The sequence below is a fragment of the Colossoma macropomum genome, unplaced genomic scaffold (assembly GCF_904425465.1).
Source record: "Colossoma macropomum unplaced genomic scaffold, Colossoma_macropomum, whole genome shotgun sequence".
NCBI lineage: Eukaryota > Metazoa > Chordata > Actinopteri > Characiformes > Serrasalmidae > Colossoma > Colossoma macropomum.
Genome location: NW_023494804.1, coordinates 5,405,652 through 5,419,013, shown reverse-complemented (window position 1 = coordinate 5,419,013; position 13,362 = coordinate 5,405,652).

The window sequence follows — 13,362 nt, the reverse complement described above, 5'->3', positions numbered from 1 at the left end:
AGACCTCAAAGCGCTTAAAGAAATGAGTGTGTACAGTGAATCCAAATACTCTGTCGTTTAATGGCCTCTTTTTTGATTTCAGCTTACGATTCGTCGTTTACACTCGAGCTTGTAAATCCCGCATCCCGTGCGAGTCTACTGTGATTTTGTCTCCAGATGATGGTCGGAGTGGTGGGACTTTTATTTTATTTTATTTTTTTCCTTCTTTTTGATAGCTGCTTTCGTTCTGAGACTGATGTATGTTTAAGGCCACTGTTTTAAGTGAGCCCATTCACAAGGCCTGACCGAACCACGTTAAAAAAAAATAAAAAAAATCAGTCGGAGTGTCAAGTGCCTCCTTTCGGCAGCTGGAGGGGGACAGTTGTGAGAAACTTTGTCAATGCATTAAAAGCAATCAAATTAATCAAATAATCATGGTTACGAAATAAATGTTCAATAAAACAAACGTGTGGAAAAGGTTACGTGATCACTAAAGCCGTGAAATGTGTCTCTTTTACTTCCTCCAGCAGAGGTCAAAGCCAGAATCTCTCTGCTTTACTAGTGTGTTATCAATGCCTTGTTAGAGCTGAACGATTAATTGTTTTTATATCAAAATCGCAATTTTTAGAGAGCGAAATTTTTAAATTGCACAAACCACATTTATAGTTACATTCTACTTTATTCAATGTTGTCTTAACAGCTTTTAATTCTTCTTGCATTCGAATCACAGTACCAATATTGGTCAGAAAAATTTTGATTAGAGATGGACCGGGTTCAGGGCAGTTTTTTTTATGACGGGACACGAGTATGGGTCAGGTTCAAGTAGGGTTGAACAGTGAATCTGCTGCAATTTTCGTTATAGGCCACATTATTTAATTTAGTTTTGTCTGAACACGTTTTGATTGGGGAAGTTAAGCCTACCCAAAGCCAGCCTGATGTGGCCTGACAAAAGATTCGGTTTGGGCTGATTTCAGAGTGTTTTTTTTCAAGTCATGTCCAGAGTACAAGTCGGGTTCAAGTTGAATAATTTTTATACCTAAATCACAAATTTGAAAGAATGTAATTTAATGTAACATTTTAATTGGGGAAATTAAAGCTAATAGCACTCAGCACACAACATGCGCCATTAACATCTGAAAAAGAGAATGCACTGGTTTTCTTTAGGAAAAAAACGTCGCATTTAAATCGCAATCGCAGCATTGGTCTGACAAATCGCAATGAAAGATTGTCCACAAATTGTTCAGCCCTAACAAAAGTCTACTACCCTAAACCAGCCTGATGTGGCCGGACAAAATATTTGGTTTTGGCCGATTTCAGTGCTTTTTCATGTCGAGAGTACGGTTCGGGTTCAAGTCGGGTTGAGCACTGAATAATTTTAATACCTAAATCACAGTTTGAAACAAGGAAATTTTCAAATCGCTTCAGCTGCAATTTTTTTTATATGCTATATTATTTAATGTTGTCTTAACACGTTTTAACTGGGGAAATTAAACCTCATAGCGTTGAGCGCACAGCATTCGCCATTTCAGACTGAAAAAGAGGATGTGCTGGTCATTGCATTTAAATCACAACAGCAATATTGGTCAGAAAAATCACAATTAGAGATTGTCCACAAATTGTTCAGCCCTGTTCCTTATAGTCTTATAGGCTACCCTAAACCAGCTCAACATGGCCTGACTAAATATTTGGTTTGGACCAGGTTCAGGGTTTTTTTCATGTCATGTTGCAGTTACGGGTCAGTTTCGAGTCGGGTTGAACAATGAACTGTTTTTATATCTAAATCTCAATTTTAAACGGTGAAATTGTCAAATTGCTTGAGCTGCAATTTTTGTTACATGCTACATTATTTAATGTTGTCTTAATATATTTGAATTGTGGAAATTAAAGCTAATAGCGTTGAACAAACAACATTCACCATTTACGTCTGGTCTTCTTTAGAAAAAAAAATCACATTTAAATTTCAATAGTAATATTGGTCATAAATATCGCAATTAGAGATTGTCCACAAATTGTTCAGCCCTGAGCCTTATAGAAGTCTGCTACCCGAAACCAGCCCAACATGGCCTGACTAAATATTTGGTTTGGACTGAGTTCAGGGTGTTTTTTTTCACGTCACATCGCAAGTACGGGTCAGGTTCGGGTCGGGCTGAGCAGTGAATCATTTTCAAACTTAAACTGTGATTTGAAACAGTGAAATTTTCAAATCACTTGAGCTGCAATTTTTGTTACATGCTACATTATTCTTAATGCGGTTTAATTGGGGAAATTTAACCTAATAACATGGAGAACATGAGTAGGCAGGCACAACATTCAGCATTCAAGTCTGAAAACATGGATGTGCTGGTCTTCTTGAGGGGAAAGAAATATCGCATTTAAATCGCAATATTGGTCAGAAAAATTGCAGTAAGATGTTTTCCACAAAGTCCAGCTAGGGCGATTTTTCATGTCAGGTAGAACTGAACAATTAATCGTTTTCTATTGAAACTGAAATTTTTCAAATCTGAAGAACTGCAATTTTAATTACATCTTACATTATTCAAATTGGGTAAATTTAACCTAATGACACGGAGCTCGTCATTAGCAGTCTGGCACACAACATTCAGCGTTCAAGTCTGAGAAACACTGAATTTTGGCGACAAAAATCTTAATATTATAGGAAGTAATCGCATCAAAATCATAATCTCAACACTGGTCGGAAAAATTGCAATTAGACGTTTTCCACAGATCATCCAGCCTTAAGTTCGGCTTCACTTTCACGCCTATGCAGACCTCAAATACCTTGACATGGATATTTCACGGATGCTGTTGTAGTACATCGTAAAAATACATAATGCATACTAAACTCATATGACGTTATCAAGAGTTCCTCCATGTTTGATGCCTCTCTGCTCTCTAGTATTATTTCATTGGAGAGGTTTCCACTCCCAATCAATCCTTCATGCCTTTGAGTTGCATTAAGGTCTTGGGTGGTTCAAGATGATCCATTTTGGCATTCAGATATTAAATCCCCGTGGGGGCATTAGGGATGTTTCATGGACCTTCATAACATCCTCATATGAATTAGTTATTAAAGTGCGGTTTTAATCCATCATCTTGGCTTTTAAAGGTTGGCTCAACCATGGTGGATCCATCACGAAACTAAATGGATTTCAGAAGATGATGCATGGTCTCGAAAGCGAGCATGGTGTTTGTATAGCGGCGGCCCGTGTAACTCTTTAAAAGAGCAGCTCTTTTTGCTTGGCTGTCGTAATTGAAAGTCGAGGCACACGCGCTGTAACCGCCGCTATTGGGGAAGGCCTTAATCAGCACATTCTTGACTCGCCTCTGTTGTGTGGAGGATTCCGCCGCCGCAACTGTATGTTGCTTACGTGTTGTGAACAGTGAGTAAATGACTGCTACAGCCACTCGCGAGCACCTTTTTCATCGATTGGGCACAAGGGCAGTCGTGATGGAATCTTAATGGTTTCATTTGCCCCCGGATTTCAGACAGGCTGAAGTCCAGGACCGCCCTTCGTTTATTTCATTTCCAGTCTATATACAACAGAAAATTGGATCCACTTGCTTAAGAAAGTAAAAAAAAAAGCAGGAGTTTCCAAAGCTGAAAAAAATGATCAAAGCTACAGAGAAAATGAGGCTCCTAACAACCACCTGGAAGACCTGGTAGACACCAAAACTGCCCCATCAGATAAACAGCACTTAAAGCTTTTGTCTAGCTACATTTTTACCATAGAGATGTTATGTGTTAGCTTATAGCATGTGTGCTGCATACCTGAAAATCTCAAGAAGTCAAAGTTAGTCTGGTTCTCAGGGCTGTGTAGCATTTCATACAGAGATAAACAGAGCAGGCAGTTAAGTCTAGGGCCGAACCACAGCTGTTCTGAGGTCAGCTGAGGACCAGTCACAGCTCATTGGGTAATAATGACTAGTATCAAGAAAATGACTTACTATGTCATAATAATAATGACATAGTAAGTCATTTTTATGATGTAGTGTCTCATAAAAGTGGCTTACTATGTTGTAATAATGACTTAGTATCTCATAAAAATGACGTACTATGCCATAATGATGTCTTAGTCTCGTAAAAATGACTTAGTACGTCGTAATATGACTTAGTATCTCATAAAAATGACTGTCATAATAATGACATCATATCTAATAAAAATGACTTACTATGTTGTAATAATGACTTAGTATCTTGTGACAATGACAGTCGTAATGACTTGGTATCTCAAAAATGACTTACTATGTTGTAATAATGACAGTATCTCATAGAAATGACTTACTATGTCAAAATAATTTCTTTGTTTTTTCAAAATATTGACTCTATATGGAAATAGTGACTTATTTTCTCTAAATAGTGACTTGCTATGTCAAAATTGACTTAATAATAATGACTTATTGTCCCAGATGAATTATTTACGTTCCTGAAATTTAGCTCATTTCAATATAGTATGTCAAAATCTTGAGACAAAGGTCCGTATTTTGAGATATGTCAGGTCCAGTCAGGAGCTTTTTTCTCCACTAAATCTTATAAAACCCTTCAGAAACTTCAGAGGACCTCGGTGACCTAACGCTAGTTACGGACATGACAGGCGCTGATTACATACTGAAGTAATTGCGAATAGCAGCGGTTGCTAAGCAGTGATTGCAGGGTTAAGGAAAAGGAGGCGGAGCTTGGCAGGCTTGACCGGCCATAACACAGTGACAGCGCTCACAGAAACCAATCAAATTTCAATAACATGAAAAAGGCTGCGGCCCTGAGGGGACTGCCACGTTATCATAATGGCGCTGTTTCTGCCTTTAATCTCATGAACGGAGAAAAGTGAAAAGAAATCCTTCTGAAGCTCCGGAGCTCCAGACCTCGTTAGTTACAGCCATGTTACTGAATGTGTTTGGGATTATTTGGATGGTGAGAAGCAGAAAATGCTAAACCAACTTCTAAGACTGAACTTTGGAGGTGTGGCTACAGGTTTCTTTGAGAAACTGAAAGTGAGTCTCCTGAAAAGAATGGAAGCTGTAATAAAGGTACAGAGTGGACACAATGAAATGCTAAAAAATCTGATATTATATGTAGTTATTGAGGATTCTGTGTAATTCTCTGTTAAATGTGTTTCAGCTGATGCTGAAATATGAATAATTTGGCCATTTAGACTGGAAATGAAATAAATCAAAGGTGCTCTCTGACTTCTGCCCAGCACTGTAACGTATTATTTCTAATCTAGGGCGACTTCTGTATTAATGATGTAATGGTTTGTGACAAAACAGCACAGTTGCACTGAGTGCAGATAAAGGCCATTACAAATCTGGTCAAAGGTGTATTTGGATAAAGGGCAGATATGCAGAGGGGCTTTGCAGTGAGCAGCTCTCGCTCTGCTGCCTGTGGAAAGGCTTTCAGATGGCATTTGATATATAAAGCGAACTGCATAAACAAGAACTGTCTGATAAGATGTTTACGCGCTCGGCAAATTAGATCAGAAGAGTGCAGATCCGATTCTCCAGCTCGGCTTCAGGTCGGATGGAAATATATAAGGTAATAAGGTATTGTTTATGCCCTGACCAAAATTAAAGTCTACATTCAGGCTGGCTTTGCATATACAAGTGCAGTGACCCCGGCTACCGCTGCACAATATGGACAAAAGAAACACATTGTGATTATTATATGACATGGTTTAGGACTGGAATGCATCATTTTTATGAAATGATATACTATGCAGCCATACCCCAAAACATTCTCAGAAAATGACCTGTCCACTCTGAATAGGGATAATTGGAGCTAATTCTAAAACTCTTTACATGAAACAACAACCCAAGGACACCAAATTCCTCTCGCATATTAATGCTGATTAATATGTCTGTACTGAGAGAATAAACCTGTCGACTTAGTGTCTCATAAAAATGACTTAGTATGCCATAATAATGACTTAGCATCTCATAATAATGACTTAGTATGCCATAGTAATGACTTGGCATCTCATAATAATGAATTAGTATGTCATAATAATGACTTAGTATGCCATAATAATGACTTAGTGTCTCATAAAAATGACTTACAATGCCATAATAATAACAACGGTATCTTATAGAAATGACTTACTAGGTCAAAATAATTTCTTAGGTTTTTTTCAAAATATTGACTCTCTATGTTGAAAAAATGACTTGCTATTCCAATAATGACTTATTGTCCCAGATGATTATTTACGTTCATGAAATTTAGCACATTTCAATTTAGTATGTCAAAATCTTGAGAAAAAGGTCCGTATTTTGAGATTTGTCAATATTTTGAGAAAATAAGTCAATATTTTGAGAAAATCAGTCATTTTTTTGAGATTCTAATTTGAAATTTTGACATACTGCCAGAACCAGCGAAGAAGAGAAAAAAAAATACTGTCTGCTGCCAAAAGATCAAAACTCGAATCCAAAGACAAAACAATCATTTTTACGCTGGGCGTTTTTCGTAGGTGCTCCAGAGCAGTAATACGTGAGAGAAATGTACTTAGGACTCTTAGGTCATTGTTTTACTGCATTAAGACACACGTCCAAAATGGATTAAAATGGAGAGAGAAAAAAATCTTAACATACAAATTAAAGCTTTTTTACTATTTTCAGATTCGAGGGTCTTTCTTTGGGCAGTGGAGCGAACGCATGAGCAGCTATATATGCTGTTTTAGTGCATTAAACCCCGTTAAGAAGCTTTTCAGAATGAGCCCCAGTAAATGGCTGTTCCAGGTTCGCGGAGTGGAGACAGACAGCAAATACTTAGCTTTTTTCTTCTCGTTTCTTTTTAGTCCCTGTTGTTTCTACTGTCGTGTGTAATGAACTTATTAGCATACGAACACCAGTCTGCTTTTCATGACCCGCTGTAAAATGGATACATAACAATTGTTCAATTATAAAAAGGCTTTTCTTTCTTCTTCTCTCCGTCTGCGACCTGTGTTGTTTTTCTCTGCGCTGTACATAAAACGAGCTAATGAGGAGGAAAAAAACAGAAGAAGCGTTTTTGTCTTTTTCCTCAGCTCACTGGGAGGAAATGTCCTTGTGTTTCTGCGGTGATGGGCTCTGGTGTGGTCAGCCTCTTCACAGCTACAAGCTGTGCAGATAAAGCGGCGGCTACACGAGAGCAATTTCAGGCCTGCTTGTGTTTCCTGCTGGATCATCACTCTGCTAAACTGTTCTGGAGGAAAAAAAAGAGGCTTGTACAATGTTTCACGGATATTAGAGGTAGCTCTCCACTTCAGAAGTGCAGGCGCTGCACTTACGCAAACCCTTTACCGCGAGAGGACGAGTTGGAGAACTTTGTGTAAATTCGTTCATCAGCGACTCTTAAGTTCAAGCACCAGATAAAGCCTCAAACTCCGGCAACCTCCAGTTTCTTTATACTCAAGTGGCAGCTGGCAGACTGTCCATTCAATATTACAGAACAAAATGGACTACCAGTCGGAATACTGCACCGGAGAGAACGTGTCCAAGGCCTCGGATATCATCCATTATAGCTAAAGTACTTGGCTGTGCAATAGTCATGTAGTGTTGCAGTTGTGGAAAATTCCACTTTACAGCAATATACTAGTATTGTGATTATACTGCTGCCAACCCAGCTCCAAAAATGTGGAGGCAGGAAGTAAAATCCAAATAATAACAGAAAACACTGATTTGTAATTTCACTTTGTCCTTTAATCAAAAGAAAACAGTAGAAAGATGAGATATTTAATATTTTATTATGTATATATTTTTTGAATAGATGCTCATTCTGAGACTGAGGCCTGCAACACAACTGAAAAAGTTGGGACAGCGACAAATAAGGGCTAGAAATATGAAAGACGTCCTTTATGAGTGAGGAAGGGTCAAGACTGGCCACTTTGCCAAAAAGCGCTTTAGTAGTTTAAGAATGAACTGCGAATGTTCCTCAACAAGCATTTGTAAGGATTTCAAGTATCTCACGCTCTACAGTGCAGAATATCGTCAAAAGATCCAGAGAATCTGGACAAATCAATTAGACGGCCTGGGTTCGATTCCCCAGCCGGGCGACCAGGTCCTTTCTGTGTGGAGTTTGCATGTTGTCCCCATGTCTGCGTGGGTTTCCTCCCACAGCCCAAATACATGCGGTCAGGCCAACTGGACATGCTAAATTGCCCCTAGGGGTGAATGTGAGTGTATGTGTCTGTGTGTCTGCCCTGTGATGGACTGGTGACCTGTCCAGGGTGTTCCCTGTTTCCTGCCTTCTGCTCAATGAGGCTTCAGCCCCCTCCATGATGATGTGTGTTTGTGTGGCCTCGAAATACTTTGGAAAACCCTTCACAGTAAACAAGGTTTGTTGCTGCATCCACAGTGCGAAATACTGCATGGTATCCAGGGGTCCCATGTTGGCTGACTTCTCCGGCGTTGGCGGGCTGCTAACTTACTCGCCATACCAGCACTGGCTGGTTTAACAACTCCTCTTCTGAAAATGCTTTTTTCTAGTTTGGCAATGCGCTTTTCCACACATTGACTGAGATCTTACACATCGAGAAATGAGTAACAATTTATTCTTTCCACCAAACTCTTGGGAAACGGGGCTAGTTTTCAGATTTACACTCACACTGTGTCACGGTTTTTCACAAGTATCCTGGGTGTAGTTACAGTTGTGAAGCTATGAATGACCAACTAGGTGAAACAATTTGAAATAGCGCCACCCTGAGGCAGACCAGTGCTGCATCACTAGTTAGTTAAGAATATCAAAGACAGAAGCTCCCTGTTTGGTGTGAGAAGCAGCTAAACAGTGACCTTTCCCTGAATCTGTATTTGAGCATCTATTTTTCCCTAGTGGACAACATAACGTCATAACAAGTTTCATTTCAGGAACCCCCAAGAATTTTGATTTGAATAAGCAAACCAAACAAGATGTGCAGGAATGCAGGATTGAAGCCATATTTTCAGAATGTTTTTTTTTGGCTGCTGCAAGGCCGGCATCCTTTTTTGAGTTGCTTGAGAAAAAAAGGTTCAGTTTCTAAGTACCTCAGACGGAGGTTTCGCACTGGGATGGCTCAGAGAACCATTTCCAAGTCCATCTTAAGTCGAGACAAGATAGAGATAAAATAAAGCCTCAAGATCAGACTTAAGGACTCCTGTTGTAGCTGTTAGATGATTAGACAGTGAGTGATGTTACAGCCTTGTGTGTGTTTAAACTGGGTTCAGATCACTGTTTTAACACTAAAGCTGAAGCTCCCCTGTAAAACCACTCTGTCTTTATAAGGGGTCAGCAAAATGCAGGCAATTCAATCAGCGTGTCTGTGCAGCCTTCATTCTGCCATCCCCAATTCCAACACTGTGACTAACAAATCGCTGCTGTTGGAGCAAAACCTCATATCTCCATTTTTGACGTTTTCCAGTTTTTTACATAATTTGAACACACCTGTTACTCTTTACATTGTGTGTAAATTTCATGAAGAATGGACGAAAAGAAACGGCACAAAATGACTTGGAAAAAATTCTGGTTCCATTGACTTACATTAAAAGTAAAGTAGGTTTTTTCCTTCTCCTGTAAAGTTACCAGTTTGGAGAGTTTTGTTCCAACAGCAAAATGATATTTTGTGCAGTCCTACACTAAAATAGTGTTATTTCAAGGGTTCTTCAGTAAAGGGAATGGCTCTATTTAGAACCCTGAGTTCTATATAGAAGCATTCCTTGCTTAAATGGTTCTTTGCATGGTGAAATTGTTCTTCAGATTGATGGAGAATGTGATGTTTATGCTCCTATATAGCACCAAAAAAGGTTCTTCTATTGTTACAAGCTTGACATCATAACAACAGAAGAACCTTTATTGATGGTATACAGAGCCATTTTCAAAATAGCTATGTACAGAACCATATACAACACATTCTCCGTCAATCTGAAGAACCATTTTACCATGCAAAGAACAGTTTAAGCATGCAAATGGTTCCCTATAGAACTCATGGTTCTAAATAGAACCTAGAACCATTGCCTTTATGAAGGTACCCTTGAAGAACCATCTTTTTAAGTTTGTAGCAGAGCCCTTTTTGGAGCTATGTAGAACTATTTTATAAATGTTTTTTTAAAGAACCATAATACAACAGATTCATCGATCTGAAACGCCATTTCAACATGCAAAGAACCATTTAAACATGCAATGGTTCTATATACAACTCATGGTTCTAAATAGAACCCTTGCCTTTACTAAAGAACCATTGAACAACCATACTTTAAGTGTGTAGCCGAACCCTTTCTGGTGCAATGTAGAACCCTTTTCAAATACGTTCTTTAAAGAACCGTATACAACACATTATCCATCAGTCTGAAGAACTATTTCAAAAAAGCAAAGAACCATTTAAACTTACAATTGGTTCTATATACAACTCATGGTTCTAAATAGAACCCAGAACCATTGCCTTCGCTAAGGCAACCTTGAAGAACCGTCTTTTTAAGCTTGTAGCAGAGCCCTTTTTGGTGCTATGTAGAACCAATTTTAAAAAGGTTCTTTAAAGAACCATAATACAACATATTTATCAATCTGAAAAACAACATTTCACCAAGCAAAGAACCACTTAAACATGCCAATGGTTCTATATACAACTCATGGTTCTAAATAGAACCATTGACTTTACTAAAGAACCGTTGAAGAACCATCTTTTTAAGTTTGCAGCAGAACCCTTTTTGGTGCATGTACAGCAGATTCTCTGAAATCTGGAAAACCGTTTCGACATGCAAAGCATGCAGTTGCCTTTTCCAAAGAACCCTTGAAGAACCATCCTTTGACTGACCACACTGAATGATCTTACAGCCTTGTATGCGTTTAAACTGGACTCAGATCACTGTTTTAGCACCAAAGCTACTCGTCTGCCCTGAGAAACCACTCAGTCTTTATAAGGGCGTCTGAAAAATGCAGGAAATTCAATCAGAGTGTCTGTTCGTGGTCCTGATCCGACCATCCCGATTCCAATATTCTGATTAACAAATACATCGCAGGCCCCAGCAAAGCAGCTTCACACAACTCCTGCACAGTGAACCTGCATTATGTGCTCTGAATCGCTGAACTGTCTCTGCTTAATTACACTGGCTGAAGTGAGAAATGACCCAGCCAGTCCCGCAAGCGGCTCTAACACGGGGGCCGGCGGCTCCGGCGCCGTGCAAACCGGAGAAAGAAATAAATAAACGCGCTAATGACTTCACCCCTTCGCCACGCCGCAACCTTTCAAATGACAGACACACACATTATTGGACTAACTATTTGCTTTCCTGCAATTAATGGTAGAGCCGCGGGGAATAAGCCCGTGAGAAATGCGCCTGTGACATTTTGACTTTGAAGTCCTCGGGGGTCCATCACAGCTCGGTGTAAATCTTTATTCTTTTTACCCACACCCTCTTATTGTTTGCCCAAAATTTCACAAAAAAAGAGAAGGAAAAAGAGTCTCCTTCATATTTTTAATAATGTTGATAAATGAGTCATTCATTTCGGCGGAAAAAACATTCTCCTGCAGATTGATCATTATCCACAAGTAATTACCATAATGATGTATACACAGGTGTTTTTGTTTTTTACACTCTCTATTTAATTGGCTTGCTTAGCTAATGAGCTTCGTCGCGCTAGCTATCGAGTGCGCCTGTCATTTCCAGCCACCTCTATTCCAGTCCCTCTGAGCTGTGTGGCCATCTTTTCATCCTTCACAAAGCCTTCATTGTTGATGCTTCAAAGTTGTTTTGCAGCAAAGTTTCTGCTGCCCGTGTAATCATTTATTTAAAGCCAGATGTTTGGGAAGGTGGTCCGTTCTTTCAGCGCCGCGCTGCCGCAGCGGTAATGAAGAGAGCGGCGCAGGCCTCGCGTGGCCTTTGGGTGGCTGACGGTATACAACACAGAGTTCCCTGACCTCGTCTGTAGTAGCCCACAACACCTTCATCGAGGAGCAAACGACAAAAAAAAGTTTCCCCCCCCAAAAAAGTTTTCTTTCTGCAAGCTGTTTCAAGTCGGCTGGGCGTGACCTCGAGTGGTAGCTGAAGTTTCAGTGTTGCTTTCTCTCAACCAAGACTACGTTTTCAGTGGGATTACCTGAGCTGGAAGGGAAAGAGACTCAAACTTAACACTCTTAAATAGGAGTTGACTCATTTTTATATTACATTTCTGCGTAATTAAATGGTTAAGATGTAAACAAAGTCATTCAGCGTGGCTTGATGTGAAAGAGGTTCATGACGGAGTGGTGGTGAATGAGATCAGAGTGTCTACAACACAAATATAGCCATTTTATTTACTATCCAAAACCACCAGTGAACCTACACGAGTCGTCTGAGTTTATATATGGAATGTTGATGATGGGAAAATAGTAGAAAATCTGAAAAAAAATCAGTTTGGGGACTATTTTGCCTAACAACACCCTGCATGTGTCCCTCCACCATGAACGGATTTTAGGCCAAAACCTTCTCAAGACATAAAACATTGAGTGTGTTTACCTGCACTTAATCTGATAACTGCAGAAAATCTCATTTTGTCTGTAATCTGTTCAACGGGTTTACATGCACTTGAGTAATCAGATAGTAGGGAAACTCCAGGTCTACATGAATCAGGCAGTAATCAGATTTCTGCTTTGCAACCGGCCAATAAACTCACCGAAATAGACGTGACGTAAGCGTAATGTAGAACTCAAACTTCATGCCACAGCTTTTTTTTTCATAAACATCGCACCACTTTACCTGAAAATATGAACATATATCATCTAGAAGATGAAGAATATTGAAATCCTTCATTTCGTCAAGCATGTATTTGGTTTCAGCGTCACTCCAAAAGTGTGTTGCTGCGTCTCGTGGCGACGCTGCTCGCTTTTTTCCGGTACCGCCGCCTGTTTTCACACAGCGCAGACTGAGAAATCCGCAAGAAATCAGAGTAAGAGTTCACATGCACAGAGAAATCTGATTACTGAGCTAAAATCAGGCTCTCTTTATCAGATTTCTTAATCAGATTTCTAGTCCTTACTCCAATCTAAGATATCAGAGTGTGCTGTTTACACGACCAATTGGATAATCAGATAACTGCAGAAATGGTGCATTTCACATCAAACAACTGCAGAAATTTTGAAAAAATGATGGAAGTCCACTTTGAATCAGGGCCATAGTGTTGGGTAGGCCTGGGTAGGACTGGGCCATTCAGATTGATCGCAAGCCCAACCAATCAAATGGGCAAAGAATATAGCCAATAGCATTGCTTTTTGTTACAGCTTTTAGTGGCATTAAACTCTTCAGATGTCTGGTTCCCATCACCCCCTCTGTGAACAACTCTGACTCAGTAAGTTTCTCTAGAACAGAGCATTTCACACCAAACCACTCTGAATGACTCTGTTTACATTCAAAAATTTCATTATGTAGAACTTTGACAAATAAATCCTTAAAAAAAGCTTTCTAAAAGGT